General features: G+C 45.3%; 1 long non-coding RNA gene across 5 annotated transcripts in view; it reads right to left on the bottom strand.

The window, feature by feature from the left end:
- Positions 1-370: 370 nt before the first annotated feature.
- The window catches only part of LOC141165837 (uncharacterized), an 86,560-nt gene continuing 67,358 nt past the window's right edge, over positions 371-19,572 (bottom strand). For all 5 annotated transcript variants that reach the window (XR_012251212.1, XR_012251211.1, XR_012251215.1 and 2 more), the window contains exons 3-4: positions 1,027-1,104; positions 371-666 (exon numbers count right to left, since the gene is read on the bottom strand). This is a non-coding gene — a long non-coding RNA (uncharacterized lncRNA). The remainder of the gene's footprint in view (positions 667-1,026; positions 1,105-19,572) is intronic.

The following is a 19,572-nucleotide window of genomic DNA, read 5'->3' as shown; positions in this document are numbered from 1 at the left end:
TCAGACAAGAGCATTCAGCGTGCTAGAACATTCCTGATACAACCATTAATAATCTCTTCTTTGATAGTATGCCAGAGCGTGTAAATGCATGCATTTCTGCGTGTAGCACCCACCACCAGTGATACTAAAATCAATATCTTTTGAACATCTTATTTACATTTTTGAATATCATTAACATGAAGGCAGTTTTCATAATTCCACAACTTGTGCCTCTTGGTGACACTTCTAAAGAGGTGTATGAGCAGGAACAACAAGATACGGTCATTGCAAAGCTTACCAAGGGTACAAGAAACAAAATGAGATCGTAATCCCAACAAGACCAGAAACTAACTGCGAGACTAATCTGTATATAAGCAATGAGAAAAAAATATACAAGTCAGATTTTGTAATTTTTTAATGACTAATGATTTACAAGGTTGTACAATAAAAGTAGTCCCTTATCTTCCACTACTAGAACATATAAACACATTTTTATGTAGCAGTCCTGTAGAGAGCATTGCAGAATCTCTGCACTTTAACCTTAGACAGCCATATACACAAATAACATACAACATGACAAAACAGCAATAAGCAGCGGAAAACAGGCAAGATCTTCAGGACCCTTCATTTTCTTTACCATCTATGTCAGACTTCGGAAATTGCTGTTTTGTGTCAATTCCACAATCACTAGAAAATAATAAAAGTCCATTAGTATGGTCTGTAAATTAAATTAATCACTTGGCAAAGCCACGCCAAATGCTTAAGAGATGCATGTTCCCACATCTGAGACAAACAAGGATCTGGTGATACTTATCCTGAACTTACAGGTTCTCAGCCTTCACATGCTCCACAACGTTCAATGGAGAGCAATGGGCTCTTGCATAAAAGGGATTTATGGCAGAAGAGGACAAACATGGTCCAACATTTCTGCTAACAATTCTATACAAGTTTCTCAGACCATTCCTGCACTATATCCTATAGCCATGAGGCAACATTACACTTGGAGGTAACTGATCTAATGGACTCAATGGGTTAAAGGTTACTTACCCAACATATTTCTTGCTCTTCAATATCCGCATCGAACAAGGAGATATTAAACTGTCTGTTGGACTTCTAAATGCATTACTAGAAGGAAAGGAGGACAAGTTATAGGCTAGACCTTGGCATCTTCCAACAGCATGTATTCGCATCTGAAAATGGCCATCCAGATGAATGGACTACAAAATACACCCCTCAGTGTGCAGTGCAATACATACAAGTGCTTTCAACATAGAACTACTTATTTAAAAGCAAGTTTGAGAGATTCCACACCGTTCCTGATACAACTTCAAAAGGAACCGGTCATGTTGAAACCAATATCTGATCTGCAAGACATTCTGGAGCAGAAGATGATCAGATGGCTAAACATCTTTGTGGGAAATTCAGTAAAACTTTATTTTATTCATTGAAATCCCTGGTGCTTTTTTGCATAAATCCAGTAGGCGGTCTAAGTCAGTGATTTACAGTCTTCCCTGTATGACTGCATGCAGTGACAGCTGTCAATCACTAGTAGGATGCCCACTAGACTCCTATGCATATATACACACACACACACACACACACACACACACACACACACACACACACCTGAGATTTCAATAAAATGCAAGTTACTGAAGTTTTTACAATAATCTTTTATGTCATCCTGCTCAGCTTCTCTATACCACACTGTCCACAGATCGAACTGCATCTACAACTTGACAGCAGAGTTACGTATTGCATCAAGTAGAAGTCTGAATAGTGGGACAATCCTGCGCTAAAATGACAGGATTTTTGCAAGTGTCTCAAGTTTTCTGGCAACTTCGCTAAATTCTTCCTTTTAAGTTGTACAACAGCTGTTTTACTGCTATTCACCAGCAAATTAATGTTGCAGTATACATCTAGAGGTGGACACAGGGCTCGAGAAATCCCAGGAGACAGATGGCCAATTCTTAAAGGGAACCCGTGATGTCCTTTGTGTTTTAAACTGTCCCCAGTGTTAGTGATGCAATGTGCATTGTTTTCTGAAAGAAAAGCTCCCAGTATATACACACACGTGGTCAAAATTGTTGGTACCCCTCGTTTAATGAAAGAAAAACCCACAATGGTCACAGAAATAACTTGAATCTGACAAAAGTAATAATAAGTTAAAAATCTATGAAAATGAACAAATGAAAGTCAGACATTGCTTTTCAACCCTGCTTCCACAGAATTAAAAAAAAAATTAAACTCATGAAATAGGCCTGGACAGAAATGATGGTACCCCTGAAAATAATGTGACAAAAGGGACATGTTAAATCAAGTTGTGTCCACTAATTAGCATCACAGGTGTCTACAATCTTGTAATCAGTCAGTGGGCCTGTATATAGGGCTACAGATACTCACTGTGCTGTTTGGTGACATGGTGTGTACCACACTCAACATGGACCAGAGAAAGCAAAGAAAGAGTTGTCTCAGGAAATTAGAAAGAAAATTATAGACAAGCATGTTAAAGGTAAAGGTTATAAGACCATCTTCAAGCAGCTTGATGTTCCTGTGACTACAGTTGCACATATTATTCAGAAATTTAAGATTCATGGGACTGTAGCTAACCTCCCTGGATGTTGTCGCAAGAGGAAAATTGATGACAAATCAAAGAGACAGATCATACGAATGGTAACAAAAGAGCCCAGGAAAACTTCTAAAGAGATTAAAGGTGAACTTCAAGCTCAAGGAACATCAGTGTCAGATCGTACCATCCGTCGTTTAATCCAAAGTAGACTTCATGGGAGATGACTAAGGAGAACACCATTGTTTAAAAAAAATCATAAAAAAGCCAGACTGGAATTTGCCAAACTACATGTTGACAAGCCACAAAGCTTTTGGGAAATTGTCCTATGGACAGAGGAGACAAAATGGAAGTTTTGGCAAGGCACATCAGCTCTATGTTCACAGATGGAAAAATTAAGCATATCAAGAAAAGAACACTGTCCCTACTGTGAAACATGGAGGAGGCTCTGTTATGTTCTGGGCCTGCTTTACTGCATCTGGCACAGGGCGTGTTGAATCTGTGCAGGGTACAATGAAATCTCACAACTATCAAGGGATTCTATAGAAATGTGCTACCCAGTGTCAAAGCTTGGTCTCAGTCGCAGGTCATGGGTCTTGCAACAGGATAATGACCCAAAACACACAGCTAAAAACACCCAAGAATGGCTAAGAGGAAAACATTGGACTATTCTGAAGTGGCCTTCTATGAGCTCAGACCTAAAACCTATTGCGCATCTTTGGAAAGAGCTGAAACATGCCGTCTGGAAAAGGCAACCTTCAAACACGAGACAACTGGAGCAGTTTGCTCATGAGGAGTGGGCCAAAATACCTGTCGAGAGGTGCAGAAGTCTCATTGACAGTTTCATGAATCGTTTGATTGCATTGATTGCCTCAAAAGGTTGTTCAACAAAATATTAAGTTAAGGGTACCATCATTTCTGTCCAGGCCTATTTCATGAGTTTAACTTTTTTTTTAAATTCTGAGGAAGCAGGGTTGAAAAGCAATGTCTGACTTTCATTTGTTCATTTTCATAGATTTTTAATTTATTATTACTTTTGTCAGATTCAAGTTATTTCTGTGACCATTGTGGGTTTTTCTTTCATTAAACGAGGGGTACCAACAATTTTGACCACGTGTGTATGTGTAAAAACACTTTATATCATTAGTAGATTGCATCACATACCTTTAGTTTCAGTCATACAGGTGGCACTTTTTACCACTTCAGTTAGTCATGGTCCGGTTCAAAATTACTCATACCCACTGCATTGTGATTGATTGTTGTGACTGGCCTGACATCACAGCACCGGCTTCAGAAATCCCATGCTTGCGCACTGTCCATCAGGTCCCCGGCATGCGCACTGAATCTGGGTGTACGTCTCCAGCTTGTTTTCACATGTGCGCATGCTCCACAGCAGCGAGCGGGAAGACAGTGGTGCACATAGCGTGCACGCTCACAAACCATGTGGCCACTGGCTCACAGCAACTCCAGATAATGCGCACATGAAAACAAGCTGGGGATGTACACCCAGATTCAGTGCGCATGCTGGGGAGCTGATGGGCAGTGCGCAAGCGCGATATTGCCGAGGCCATTACGTCAGGCCAGTCACGGCAATCAGAATGCGGTGAGCGTGAATAGTTTTGAACAGCACCATCACTGACCTAGTAAAAAGTGTCACCCTGACAAACTAAATATCATTAGTAGATTGCATCACAGACCTTAAGTGTTTATTACAAGGCTGTGGAGTCGGTAAGCCAAACCTCCGAATCAGATTCCTCAATTTCCATGACACAGACTCCACGACTCCCTCATACATGGCTCATGTTTAAGATTCATCTCAGCTAAAAGTCTAGACCCAAATTCTTATGAAAAAAATATTCCCCACAAACTGCATTGAACTACTGTACCCAATTTATTATATGTTTTAGGAGTCGGAGTTGGTCAATTTTATACCGACTCCACAGCCCTGGTTTATTACACAGTTACGCGAAGATTTTCTTTCCGACAACAATGGGGGCAGTTTAAGGCTATGTTCACACACGTTGTGTTTTGCAGCAGATTTTTATACAACATTTTCAGCTGCGTCTTGCAGTACCAGCAAAGTGTATGAGAAACCAGAATTCTCTGTTCACACATGTTGCTTTTTGTTTGCTTGCATATTTGGAAATTAGAGCATGTCACTTTCAGCGTTTCTGCAGCAGAAACGAGCGTATTTGCTGCGTATTTTCACCCATAGGAAGTAATGAGTGGTCAAAGATACGCGTTGTTTTTTTTTTTTAAACAGCTGTTTTCCTGCTAGAGGAAAGTTATATTCGCAGCAGAAAAAAACATGTGTGTGAACATAGCCTAAAACGACATGACAGGTTCCCTTTAACATATTGGATAAACAGAGCTGGTTACAGAAAAACTCTTCTGGACTCGTCTAATAGGTTCAAAGTGTACAGAAAATATTTTTCCATTGAACACACCTTGTTGAACCACTACTAACTTGTCTTCTGCTGGTAGTTGTTATTACAAAAAATAACACACAGAAGACGGTATTTTTTGGACTACAAGACAATTTTTTTTTAGTAAGGTCGTTGTTCAGTCAGGAGAGAAGAGCCAGGCTATGAGAAGCCCAAATCAACTTCAGGGTCAGATCTTTCAGCTTAACATCCTGTCCGCTGTCTCGACATCACAGTGAAATTCTTACGTCTTCCACCTGCAGACCCCTGGAGCAAGGCTTTAAGGCTGTGTAATGCAGGTGCCGGAATGCAACGCACAGAGACACAAGGCGAGAACAGTCAGAGATGAATATAAACAGATTATATATATATATATATATATATATATATATATATATCTCTCTCTCTCTCTCTCTCTCTATCTCAGGTATTCTGAACAAGGGATTGGCAACAAGGGTAATGAACAGTAATTTTAAATATTAGCAAAATACGAAGTCTCTCAAAGTAATGTGGTGCCCTCAGTCATGTGGGACACCACGTGAGTTCTTTAAGTCTGCATATGGCCCTAGCGGGAGTCACCGGTTATTCCCGCTAGGCCGAAAGTCTTTTCCGGACAAATTCAATTAGATCACGTTGAGCTTCTTTAACCCCAACCGTTCCCCTCCCAACCCGTGTACCTAAACCCAATTGGCCCCAGTACCGTGAGTGAACAGTAGAAGTGACGGCCCTGTTCACGTATGCAGCTCCTCCGCTTTCACTGGCGTGACTTTCCTGGGACAACCGTCTCTCAACTCCTCTCTTTGCTGTTGGAGGCAATCTCTCAAGCCTTGGGTAGGGTGGTCCAGACCTAGTCTGTCGGCGGGCGACGTCAGGTTCCGCGAACTCACTCAGCACCGCAAGCAGGCTCCGAGTCTCCTCAGCAGGCACAGCATTCGGGTCACATCTGTGAGGGATCTGGAGCTCTTCCACCAGCGCCTGGCTGTGGCACCTCACAGGCCTCTGGCTTAGGCCTGCCACGCAGGGCTTCTCAGCACGCAGAGAACATGTCTCCTCCTCTCTGCTGCTTGGCGCCAAAAACTCCTCAGGCTTGGCGCGCTGGCCTCTTATCTCCAGGAACTCCTTCCTGGAAGTCACCTGATCAGGTCCAGCATCTAAATCTGCTCTCTCTTCAACTTCTCCTGTATATCTTTGTTCCGCTTGACTGTGTCTGGCCAGCAGATGGCAGTCTCTCTCCATCTTTGAAGCATCATATCAGAGTTCTCTTAAAGGCTCTCTCGCCTCTGCTACAGCTGTATGAAACATCTTACTCACATTACAAATAGGTTCGCTCTACTGTATCGTGGAGTAGGTGCTCAAAAGATGTAGTCTTCAAACATATACATAAGCCAAAGCTGGCGCTGTCATGTGATTTAGGAAGCATGTATACTCTGTATACTTTATTTCTGGTCTGTCCTCATCTTCCCTGGTCCAACAATTGTTCTACGGCTACTATCTTTCTTGAAGTACTTAGGAGACTCTATCCCAGAGGCTTCCTCTAATCAGGGATGTCAAACTCAAACACACAGAGGGCCAAAATGAAAAACTTGGATAAAGTCATAGGCCAACCAGTATACAGTATAATGAGCTCCACATAGGGGTGATGGTTCTGGTGTCGCGGGCCAAATATAATCACCCTGCGGGCCAGACTCAGCCTACGGGCCAGGAGTTTAACATGTATGCTCAATATAGATTGGATCTTTCCCTATTATATATTTTTTTAGTTATGGTGCAATACACAGGCAGGGCTATGGAGTGGGAGTCATGGAGTCAGAGTCCATTTTGGTGGAATCGGAGTCAGTATAAGATGGACCAACTCCTAAAAATAGAATTAGCCTTACCAGTAATTCGGTTTCTAATAACCCTCCACGACAGCACCAAAGGAGGATGTCACCCCACCCTAATAGGGACAGGAAACACAAAGAGGTCAAATAGCCCCTCCCTCCAGTGTTTTTTTTTTTATAAAGGACCACACAAGTATGAATGCTTCAAATTATATTTATACTTATTCAAGTCAAATGATTTTTTGGCTAACCAAGCCAGGGAGGGAATTATCTGTGCTATCGGGGAGGGTTATTAGAAACCGAATTACCGGTAAGTCTAATTCTATTTTCTCCAATAACCCCCCCATGACAGCACCAAAGGAGGAGTACCAAAGACTCATGTTTAGGGAGGGTCAACGGCCTGAAGCACTTTCCGCCCAAAGGCCAAGTCTTTAATGGATATTAAAATTCATTTTGTAATGCTTGGTGAAAGTATGGACCGAGGACCAGGTAGCTGCTCTACATATCTGCTCGAGGGAAGCGTTAGCCTTCTCTGCCCAGGAGACAGACATGCTCTAGTAGAGTGCGCTTTCTGCTTCTCTGGCGGTGAGAGATTTTGGATCTGATACGATTCTACAATTGCTTTCTTGATCCAACTAGCAATGGTACTCGTTGAGACTCTTTCCTCTGTTCTGACCAGGTGGCTGAATAAAGAGGTTCTGATCCATTCCTCCAGGCCTCTGTTTTTTGGAGGTAGTGAAGAACGACCCGCCTTACGTCCAAAGAATGGAATTCTTCTTCTCTTTTATTTTTTGAGTTCTGACATAAGGAGGGCAGAATTATCTCCTGTGATCTGTGAAAGTCTGAGACCACTTTTGGTAAGAAAGATGGGTCCAGTTGTAGAATAATCCCATCATCCAGAATTCTCAAATACGGGTCATTCACTGAGAAAACCTGGATTTCTCCCACTCTCCTGGCCGTGGTAATCGCTACTAAAAAAAGTTGATTTCCAAGCCAACTTCTCCAGCTCTATTGAGGCCAAAAGGTTCAAACGGTGGTAGTGTCAGACCTTAAGGACGATATTAAGATCCCAGGAGGGAACGTGGCTGATTATTCTGGGACGCAGATGAGTAGCTGCTGTCATGAACCTTTTTACCCATCGATGTTCGGTCAGGCTTTGGTCAAAATAGGCACTTAGTGCTGCGATCTGTACCTTGAGGGTGCTGGGTTTAAGGCCTTTTTCCAGCCCCTCTTGTAGGAAATTCAAGATCTGGGTCATGTCAGGATGCCAAAGACCTGGCATATTTGGTTTATACCATGTTAGGAAGGTCCATATTTTGCTGTATATGGAGTTTGTTATTTGTTTCCTACTTCTTTGTAGGGTATGAATTACTCGGTCTGAGTCCTTTGGCTTTCAGGATTGTGAACTCAGAAGTCAGGCCGCTAGATGGAGGTTCTCTGGATCTGGATGGAGTATTGGACCCTGATGGAGAAGGTTTTTGATTGCTGGCAGAATGAGGGGTCCTTCTATGCTTAGACTGTTTAGTGCACAGAACCAGCTCCTTTTTGGCCAAAGTGGAGCTATCAAGATTATCTTGACCTCCTCGGTCCTTATTTTCTGTAAGGTCTTGGGTAGCAATGGAATTGGGGGAAAGGCATAAGCTAGATGGAAACGCTACGGGTGAGCAAATGTATCTATCCCCAAGCATACGTCGCCTGGATCTAGGGAGAAGTATTTTCCTGCCTTGGTATTTTGGAGTCTTGCAAAAAGGTCCACCTCCGGACGACCCAATCGTCTGATCAGCATGTGGAAAATGTCTTAGTTCAGTTCCCATTTTCCCAGACGGATATTCCTTCTGGTCAGAAAATCGGCCTGGATGTTGTCTGAGCCTTTTATGTGCAGACCTGATAAGGAACGAAGAGGTCTTTCTGCCCAGAAGAATATTCTTGTTGAGATACTTTAGGTTCTTGTACCTTGTAAGGGGGTCTGGGCGACGACGGCTCCCCATCCAGTCTTACTGGCGTTTACCGTGACTGTTATCAGAGGGAACTGAGTCCATGGAACCCCTGTTCTTAGGTTTCTTGGGCTGAGCCACCATGACAGTGAGGTCTTCACATAATGAGGGATCATGATCTTCCTGTTTAGGGAGTCTGGGGATCCATCCCACTGTGCGAGAATATAGGTTTGCAACACCCTGGTGTGAGCTTGAGCCCAGGCTATGGATTTGATGCAGGCTGTCATGGAGCCAAGGGCTGACATGGCAAATCTTAGGGACACCTTGTTCCGCGTCTTCAGATTTGTTATCTTGGACCTCAAAACTATCTGCTTGTCCTTTAGTAGGAAGGAGGTTTGTCTGGCGGAGTCTAATAGAACACCTAGGAACGTTTTTTCTGTGGCAGGGACCAGGTCTGATTTTTGATGATTTATCAACCACCCTAGGGTGGTCAGGATTTGGATCGTCCTTTGCCGATCTTCCTGGAGTGATACCACCGAGGGACCTACTAGTAAGAAGTCGTTGAGGTAGGGAATGATGCAGATTTTCTCCTTCCTGATAGAAGCCACTACCTCTGACATAATTTTGGTAAAAATTCTTGGTGCTGAGGATATTCCGAACGGCAATACGTTGAATTGGAAATGTAGCGTCTGATCCCCTTGAACCACCGCAAATCTTAGAAATTTTCGGTATGTTGGATGTATAGGGAGGTGGTAGTATGCATCCCGTAAGTCGATGGTTTCCATCACATATTCTTGTCCTATCAAGGGAACTGCTGATTTGATGGACTCCATCTTGAATCTTCGGTAGATGATGTATTGATTTATTATTATTCTGCAAGTGCCGTTTGTTTTGGGGGTTTTTTTTTTATCATAAACAGGCGTGAATAGTGGCCTGTGTGTCTTTGTTTTTGGGACCGGTGAAATAGCTCCCAAGGATAGCAGGTTTCTTAGGCCAGACATCAGGGTGGTTTTTAATCTCGGGGAGGTTAGACGAGTTATTCTTACTTTCCTTGGCGGATATGAGGAAAATTCGATCTTCACCCCTTCTTGAATTGCTTTCAAGACCCATTGACTGGAGCAAATCTTTCGCCATTGGGGAAGGTATTTTGCGATTTGTCCCCCTACTGCTCTGGCGTCACCGCTTTTATTGTCACTGTCCTTTAGAGAAAAAAAAAATATTTCTATCTTTCCCCCCTTTGGGGTAGCTCCATCGATTGGACTTCCCTTTCCCCTTGTACTGAAGATTCTGCTCCCAAGGCAGGGGGGATGGGGGGGGGGGGCGAAAGTGGGTCTTCTTGTAGTGTCTGAGTTCTGGCAAGGATTTCTCTTCATCAGCCGCCTTCTCCAGGAGGTCGTCAGGGGCCTAGCCAAACATATATTCTCACAGAAGGGAATAGAACAGAGTTTTATTTTGGAGGCCACATCACCATTCCACGATTTTTGCCATAGTGCTCGCATTGTGGAGTTTGATAGGACTGCTGCCCTAGCGGTTACTCACAGATTCCGCTGAAGCATCTGCCAGAAAGTCAGTGGCCTTCTGCAGTAAAAGTATGGAATCTTGTATCTCTTCTCTGGATGTGCCCATAGCCAGATGCTCATCAAGTTGGTTGAGCCATCTTGACATGGATTGTGCAATACACATGGAGACTACGTTTGTGTTCAGAAGGGCTGCTGATGTTTCCCAGGATTTCCTGAGCAGGCTGTCCATCTTGCAGTCCAGAGGATCCTTCAGTTGTGACAAATCTTGGAATGGCAATGTTGTCTTTTTAGCTCTTGCCATCTGAATATCGACTTTAGGTATCTCGGTCCAGCATTTTGAGGTTTCTTCATCTACCGGAAACCGATCTTTTAATTCTGTTGGTATATTCAGTCGTGTTTCCGAATAATCCCATTCGTCCAGGATTAAGTCCTGAATGTTTTTATGTATTGGGAACACCATCTTTTTCTTTGAACGGAGACCACTGAAGATCTCTTCCTGGACCGATCTAGTGGGCCTCTCTTCTTCCACCTCCATCGTTCTTCTTACCGTTGTGAGGAGGTCTTCCATAAATTCCACTGAGAAACACGTATATTACTTACCGGTAATGTGTTTTTTTCGGAACCTATGACGGCACAACGAGAGAGGGGATCCGTCCTTCAAGGACAGGAAACCTTCAAGATAAAAAGGGCGGCGCCTCTCTCCGCCTCAGTGGATTACAGAGCATGAGAGGACTCTCCGGTTAGAGCACATAATTTTATTAACCATAAACAAATTTCACCCATGTGAATACTTCAATACCCACCAGCCGGAAGGTGATCACCATAGTGATAGGGAGGGAATGTAAAGGTGCCGTCATGGGTTCCGAAAAAAAAACACATTACCAGTAAGTAATATAAGTGTTACTCATGACAGGACAACGAGAGAATTACAGAGAACTAGGTATGTAAGGGAGGGACCACAGCCTGCAGAACCCTTCTCCCAAATGTGAGATCAGAGGAGGCAGAAAGGTCAAGTCTATAGCGATTATAGAAAGTGGACGGAGATGACCATGTGGCCGCCTTACATATTTGCTCAATGGGCACGTCCGCTCTTTCTGCCCAGGAAGCAGTCATGCCCCGTGTAGAGTGGGCCTTCGGATTGTTAAGAGGATCTCTGCCTGATCCCGTATAGGCCATCGTGATGGCTTCTGGGATCCACCTTGATAGAGTGCCTTTTGAGACCTTTGATCCCTTTCAGGAGCCCTGAAAGGAGACAAATAGAGCCCTATCCTTCCTCCATGAGCTTGTGGATGCCAAATAATGCATAAGGCATCTCCTGACATCCAAGGTATGAAATCTTTCCTCCTTGCTATTTTTTGGTTCAGGACAGAAGGATGGTAGGGCTATCTCCTGAGACATATGAAACTTAGATACAATCTTAGGTAGGAAAGCAGGGTCTGGTCTCAAAACCACCCTATCGTCTAGAATTAAGGTAAAAGGTGGATCTGCAGATAAAGCCTGTAACGCACTAACCCTCCGTGCTGATGTTAAGGCCACAAGAAGTATTGTTTTTAGGCTAGGTAATTTTATGGACCCTGAGCTAAGGGGCTCAAAGGGAGAACTTGTTAACGCGTTCAGCACTAAGTTTAAATCCCAAGAAGGGACCCTTATTATAGGGGCTGGTTTGGCTCTACTGCATGCCCTCACGAACCTGGAAATCTATTTGTTACCAGCCAGATTATAATTATACAAGGCCCCTAAGGCAGAGATTTGGTTAGGGTGCTTTTTCCAGCCCTTTTTGAAGAAATTCCAAGATGGCCTTTACGGGAACCGCCCCCCACCCAGGGAGAATCCCTGAGATAACAAGAATTTCTTCCAGATTCTACTGTAAATTTTAGTAGTGATTGGTTTCCTACTACCTAGAAGAGTAGTAACTAGAGTCGATGAGAAACCCTGACGCTCTAGCAACGACCTCTCAAGTTCCAGGCCGCTAAGTGCAATCCTTTCACCTGAGGATGGAATATAGGACCTTGAGCAAGAAAGTCGGATATCTCTGGAAGAATCCAGGGGTTCGTGATAGACATGCTCTTCAGCCAAAAGAACCATGGTCTCTTGGGCCAGAAGGGGGCTATGAGGACCACTCGAGCCTGATCCTCCTGGATCTTCCTCAATACTGCTGGAATTAGGCACGTTAGGGGAAAGGCATAGGCCATACTGAAATCCCTTCTGCACTGGAAGGCGTCTACTGCTAGAGGATTTTCCGTGGGATTCAGTGAGCAGAACTTTTTTAATTTGCTGTTCTGACGAGTTGTAAATAGGTTGACCTCTGGAGACCCCCACATGGCCACTAGCTGGCGGAAGACTGAATGATTTAGAGTCCATTCTCCCTGCAATAGTGGCCTGCGACTTAGAAAGTCTGCCTTCTTGTTGTCCTCTCCTCTGATATGAAGGGCCTTTAAAGAGAACTTTCCCTTCCACTAGAGAAAATATCCTCCCCGCAACTGGCATTAGTGATTTTGAGCGAGTTCCCCCCTGGTGGTTCACATATGCCACAGTGACCTGGTTGTCGGACAGAACTTTTATGTGATGTCCTCGTAGAAGGAGTAAGAAGCTGATTGCCTTCTCTACTGCTCGTAGTTCCCACATGTTGGAAGACTCCAGACTCTCCTCCTCTGACCAAGTCCTCTGTATCGGGTGGTAGTCTAGGTGCGCCCCCCACCACCTGGGGCTGGCATCCGTAGTAATTACTCTGGTAATAAGGGGAACCCAGGGGACGCCTGTCCAGAACGTGTTAGTCATTAAGCAATGCAGTGACTGAATTACATTGTGAGGGAGTGTTAATCTGCCCTCCAGATGCCCCCGGAGGATGATTTCGTTCTTTAGGACATCCCATTGTAATTCCTTTGAATGAAATTGGGCCCAGCATACCACTGGAATGCAGGAAGTGAAAGACCCCAGCAGAGACATGGCTCCCCGAGAGTCATTACTGGGTTTGTTATGGCTGCTGAAACTAAATTTTTTATTTTTTATTTTTTTCTGCTCGGGTAGGCAGCATTCCTGTCGAACTGAAACCAGAGTAAGGCTATGTGCCCACGATGCAGAAATGCTCAGGATTTTTTCCTGAGCGTTTCTGCATCTCCCTGGCAGAAAAAACGCATGCGGATTGTACATGCGTTTTCCTGCCAGGGACATGCGGAAATGGAGCGTTATTCACTGACATTTCCGCATGCGGATTGACAAGCGCTTTCCAAGCGATTAGCATCACTTGGAAAGTGCTTGTGACAACTAGGTCACACTATATAAATCCATGCAAACTGCATGGATTTATATAGTGTGACCCGAGAGAGTGGTTAAAAATAAAAAAATAAATATATACTTACCTTCTGATGGCCCGCACTGGCTTGTTTCGCTCGGTCCCAGCTGCCGGCAGCAGTGGATTGAAAGACCTGCCGACGTCAGCGTCGCGTGACCCGTCACATGACTCTGACGTCAGCGCAGGTCCTTCAATCCACTGCAAAGTGCCGGGAAGCAAGGAGGAGGAGAGCTGCGCGGGCCGCCGGAAGGTAAATATACATTTATTTTTTATTTTATTCTTTTTTTACAGATTTTTTAATGGTACCTGGGTGTGGATGAGACTCTCCTCTCCACCCGGGTACCATCCGCACATTAGAACGCTTGGATTACGCATCTACATATACAGTGATGCGTAATCCATGCGATCTAATGAAAGTCAATGGTGGCGAAGACGCAGCACTTCCGCAAAATAATTGGTAGTGCTGCGTTTTTTTCCGCAATGATAATCTGCAGCGGAAATTTCCGCAGCATGTGCACAGCACATGCGGATTATCATTGGGGAACATTGCTGCCCTTCTACCATGCGTTTTTAATGCGTTTCTGCAGCGTTTCCGCAGCTACAAAAACGCTGCAGAAACGCATTAAAAAAGCATTGTGGGCACACAGCCTAAGGCCTAAAAAGATCTGAGTTGTTTGCGGGATCAGTTTTGATTTTTCTAGGTTTAAACACCATCCTAAGTTTTTTAAGATGGTGCACACCTGATCCACTTGGGCCAGGCAGTGATCGTGAGTTTTTCCCACTATTAGGAAGTCGTCCAAGTACAGGATTATAAATCTGTTTTCCTCCCTGAGATGAGCCGTAACCTCCTGTATAAGTTTTGTGAATATGAGGGGCGCTACTGCTAGGCCAAAGGGAAGAGCTCTGTACTGGAAGTGCTTGACGACTCCCTGTACAGTTACGGCCACTCTGAGGTATCTTTGAAGGTTGTGATGGATTGGCACATGGTAATACGCATCTTTTAGGTCCAACACTGCCATGTAGCAGCCGGGAAATAGAAGGCTTATCATTGATTTTATTGTTTCCATCTTGAATGATGGAATGTTCAGGAATTTGTTCAGGCCTTTCAAGTCGATGATTACTCTGTATGAATTGTCCGGTTTCTTTACAAGGAATAAGGGGGAATAGAACCCTCTTCTTTCCTCTTGTGGCGATACCTCCAGTAAGACGTTCTTTTGCAGGAGACCTGAAATCTCTTCCTCCAGTGCCCGCTGTTCTGGTAGAGAGGATCTTTAGGCAGTCAGAATAAATCTCTCTGGCAGGTTCCTCAGAAATTCCAGTTTTAATGCTGATTTTATTAATTTGAGGATCCACCTGTTGGAAGAGATCCTTTCCCAGGCTGGAAGAAAGAGAGCCTCCCTCCCACTTGGGCTAGTGTGTCATTTTGGGGGTTTGCGACTATCCTGGGAGGGTCCGCCGAATAAAAACCCTTTCCCCTTTTCTGGAACGATCCTCCCATCTAGACTGTTCTGTGGATGTCCTTCTGCGGCCAAATTTCTTCCTCCGAAAGGACTGCTTAAAAGTAGAGATGAGCGTTGTTCGACTCGAACTGTTCGCCAATCTCAAATTCGAGCTGTTTTGGGCGGTGTTCGAGCCGTTCGGCGAACACGAACGATTTGAGAAAAATTCGGCTGTTCGAGGAGATGTTCGATAACTGCTCGTGCACCAAAATCATAACTGGATTTTTTCTCAGTAATGATGAAAATTAATGTTAATACGCAGTTTGAGTGTACAGCGGGGTGGGGGGAGGGGCAGTGGATGGATCTCTGCAGGAATAATGAAGATCTCCATTTTTTTTTCTCTTTCCCGCATTTACAGTGGGGAGGTGCAATCTGTCAGCCTATCAGCAGCGCACACACGGAGCAAAGTGCTTTTTTTCACACAAGCAAGGGCATGTGTCATTGGCAGTGTATGTCACATGTCCTTGCCCTATAAGACCAAGCCATTTTCCCCGTCGCCACCATTTTCTCACTGCTGCAGCTGCGTGTTAGACGGCACCGCTGTTGCTGTGTGCGCTATACCTTGTTAATTTCAAGCCAATTTTCGCACAAATCTACAGATAGCTTGGGAGTAGGGAATAGTTGTGATTGCAGTCCTTTTAAGGACTAGGTTACAGCATTTCCTACGACTTTTATCAGGCAGGTCTGTGCTCTTAAATAGATAGATTGTGGGAGTAAAGACTAATTGTAATTGCAGTCCTTTTCAGGACTAGGTTACATCAGTTCCTATCAGTTTTTGCCAAGCAGGTCTGTGCCAGTGCTGTGCAAGTTTTTTTCACAGCATTTGGCTGAATCTAGCAAAGCTAATCCTTTTTGGCCTATTGCAGAGTGTGTTAGTCAGTGGAGTAGCCTATCTGTGTTGCAAGATATACCACCTGTGTATAGAATACCAATTTTTTTACTGCACCTAGTGAAGTAAAATCTTTTGGGCATAGCATCATTCTATTAGTCCGTCTATACTGACCTCCATCAGGTTGCAAACTGAATATAATTTTTATCTGCATCTAGCTCTGAAAAAATATTTGGCCTTCTAGCAGTGTGTGGGACTTTCTCTATTAGTCCATCTATACTGACCTCCATCAGGTTGCAAACTGAATATAATTTTTTTCTGCATCTAACCCAGCCAATAGTTTTGGCCTAATACCACAGTTTGGCCACTCAGCTCTGCTCGGTTCCCATCCATTGTTTTTTTGTGCAAACAACTCCAGAGTTGTGAATTAGTTAACCACCAAAATGAGTGGAAAAAGGCCTGCTGCTGGTGGAAAGGGGAATAGGCGTGTTGGGAAGGGGAAAAAAGGTCGTGTCCGTGGGGTAGGTGTTAAAGCAACAGTAACATCTGCAGAAGAAAAACCATCTTCCAGCCAAACTAAAATGTCTACTTCTTTTAGCGGACAATGTGATAAGATCCCTTTCTTATGGCCACGCCAATCGCTACAAATTCCAGATGAGGCACAAAAACAGCAGGTGCTTCAACGGATATCAAGTGCTCCTTTAAGTGGGCTCTCCTCCACATCACAAATACTCCAGTCCTCAAAGGTGTCACCCCAATCGCACTTGCTTCCTCACAGCTCCCAAATCTCCAGCTGCCCGTCTGAGTATGAGGTAGAACAGATGGTTGAGTCTGCAGAGCTGTTTACTCATACTATAGCCTGGGAATCAGAGGTCGACTCCAGCGCTTCTGTGAATCCAGACGAGGAAATGATCTGCACTGATGCCCAGAATCTTTATGAGTCGGATCCAGGACCAGACGCAGAAGGTTCTGACCATAATGTAGACCCTCATTCCCAAACTGTAACTCCTGTTGGTGGAGACAATGAGGAAGACGATGATGAGACTCAAATACCTGATTGGAGCGACAACTTTAGTTTTTTGTCAGGACAGGAACAGGTTGGCTCTGAGGACGACGGGTGTGATAACGCACAGGGTGATGATGATGAGGTTGGAGATCCCACTTACTGTCAACCCACAGTCAGCCAAGAGATGAGGTCAGCAGAGGAGGTGGAGGAAGATGCTAGTGACGACGAGGTCAGGTTGCGCCTTCCTGGACAGAGACGTAGTACTGGAAGCACGTCAACAACTGCATCCTCAAACACAACTCTGCCTCTCACCACAAGTCGTGGTGGCTCTTCAGGTCGCATGGGTGCTAAGCCTTGCATAGCCTGGGCATTTTTTCAGATCGATAAAGATGACCCAACTCGTGTTATCTGTAACATTTGTCAGCAAAAGCTAAGTAGAGGCGAAAAAATACATAGTTTGAGTACTTCATGCATGAACCGGCACATGGACATGAAGCATAAGTTGCAGTGGGAAGCTCAGTGTGCTACAATGCGGCCTAGCCGGCCAGGCCAACCGTCTGCCATATCTTGTGCATCCGCGGCCTCTTCATCCTCTGTGACTGGGGGGACAGCAGTCACACCTGTTTTGGGGCACAGACCTGCCACCTCTTTACCCGCAACAGCCAGCGTGATTGGCAGGTCATCATTTTCTTTGGAGGTGGTAACACCAGCTGGTGTTGAGCGCTGTCCGACATCGATAGCACCACCTTTGGATCAAGGCAACCTAACATGTCCGCCTGCATCTTCCTCACAGACCGGCAGTTTGCCGGGGACACCCTTATCAACCCCGTCTAAGCACAATAGCCAGCCCTCGGTCCCTCAGATGTGGACAAGTAAAAGACCATTTCCTCCTAGCCATGAGAAAGCTAAGAGGTTGAATTTCACCATCTGCAAGCTCTTGGCTACAGAAATGCTGCCTTTCCGCCTGGTGGACACAGAGGATTTTCGAGACCTTATGTCCGTCACAGTGCCCCAGTACCAGATGCCCAGTCGGCACTACTTCTCAAAGAAAGGTGTGCCTGCGCTCCACCAGCATGTCGCACACAACATCACCGCTTCTTTGAGAAACTCTGTGTGTGACAGGGTGCATTTCACCACAGACACTTGGACGAGTAGGCATGGACAGGGGCGTTACATGTCGCTGACTGGGCACTGGGTAACTATGGTGACAGCAGGACAAGGGGTTGCTGTCCAAGTCTTGCCGTCCCCACGAGTTGTGTGTCAATCCTCTTTATGTCAAAGTTCCTCCACTGCTTCTGCCTCCTCAACCTCCTCTCGGTCTTCCACCTGCACCCAAAGCCTGTCTGGTCATGCCACAAGCTTTCTAACTGCGCAGAAGGGATCCTGCACACCTCCTTACTATGCTGGCAGTAGGGCTCAACGTCATCAGGCGGTTTTTACATTGAAATGTCTGGGAAATGTGAGTCACACAGCTGAGGAGTTGTGGTCAGCTCTGGAGAACCAATTTCATGAATGGTTGCTCCACTGGACCTGAAACCAGGGAAGGCCGTGTGCGACAATGCTGCAAACCTGGGTGCGGCCCTTCGCCGGGGCAATGTCACACACGTGCCTTGTATGGCTCACGTGTTGAACCTGGTTGTCCAGCAATTTTTAGCCCACTATCCCAGACTAGATGGCCTTCTGCAGAGGGCACGGTCGCTGTGTGCTCACTTCCGCCGTTCGCATCCCACAGCTCAGCGACTTACATCTCTACAGAAGTCGTTGGGCCTGCCACTTCACCGGCTAAAATGCGATGTGCCTACCCGGTGGAATTCAACTCTGCACATGTTGCAGCGACTGTGGCAGCACCGACAAGCCCTGGTGCAATACGTTCTGACGTATAGCCTGGGCCAACGAGATCCAGAGGTGGGGCAAATCACGCTGGAGGAGTGGTCTCAGATCAGGGACCTATGCACCCTTCTGCACAGTTTTGAAATGGCGACGAAGATGTTTAGTGCTGACGATGCCATTATCAGCATGACTATTCCGGTGATTTACATGCTGGAGCACATGTTAAACAGAATTCGGAGTCAGGTGGTGGCACAAGAGGAGGTGGAGGAAGTAGAGGAGGAGGAGTTGTATGCGGAAGGGCTAACATCTGCAAGGTCCAGACGGTCGGCAGCACCAAGGCGGCAGGCATGTGAGGGTGGGGGAGATGGTTTTACCAGGGCGCATGGTAGCAGCCAAACTAGTGAGGAAGGTGCAGGAGCCCAGGAAGAAGTGGAGGACGAACTGATGGAAGACTCATCAGATGAGGGAGACCTTGATCACATTTCTGTTGTGCGAGGTTGGGGGGAGAGGACAGAGGAAGGAAGCATGATTGTTACCTCGCCACCAACACAACAGGGACTTGGTGCTCCTGGATGCGCAACACACATGAGTGCCTTCTTGCTGCACTAACTGCAACATGACCCTCGAATTGTGAGAATTAGAAATAATCCTGACTACTGGGTTGCCACACTGTTAGATCCCCGGTACAAAAGTAAATTTGCCGAAATTATTCCTGCCATAGAAAGGGATGCACGCATGCAGGAGTATCAGCAGAGACTGTTGCAGAATCTTACATGTGCTTATCCACAAAACACCAGTGGTGCACGTAGTGAATCTCACAGTTCCAACTTGCCAACCGTGGGACCGTCAAGTGTTCAGCACTCAAACCGTAACA

Source organism: Phyllobates terribilis, unplaced genomic scaffold (assembly GCF_046119375.1).
Source record: "Phyllobates terribilis strain yellow unplaced genomic scaffold, ASM4611937v1 Scaffold_11__3_contigs__length_659146591, whole genome shotgun sequence".
NCBI lineage: Eukaryota > Metazoa > Chordata > Amphibia > Anura > Dendrobatidae > Phyllobates > Phyllobates terribilis.
Note: the sequence above shows the minus strand (reverse complement) of the source record. Positions and strands in the feature narration are given on the sequence as shown.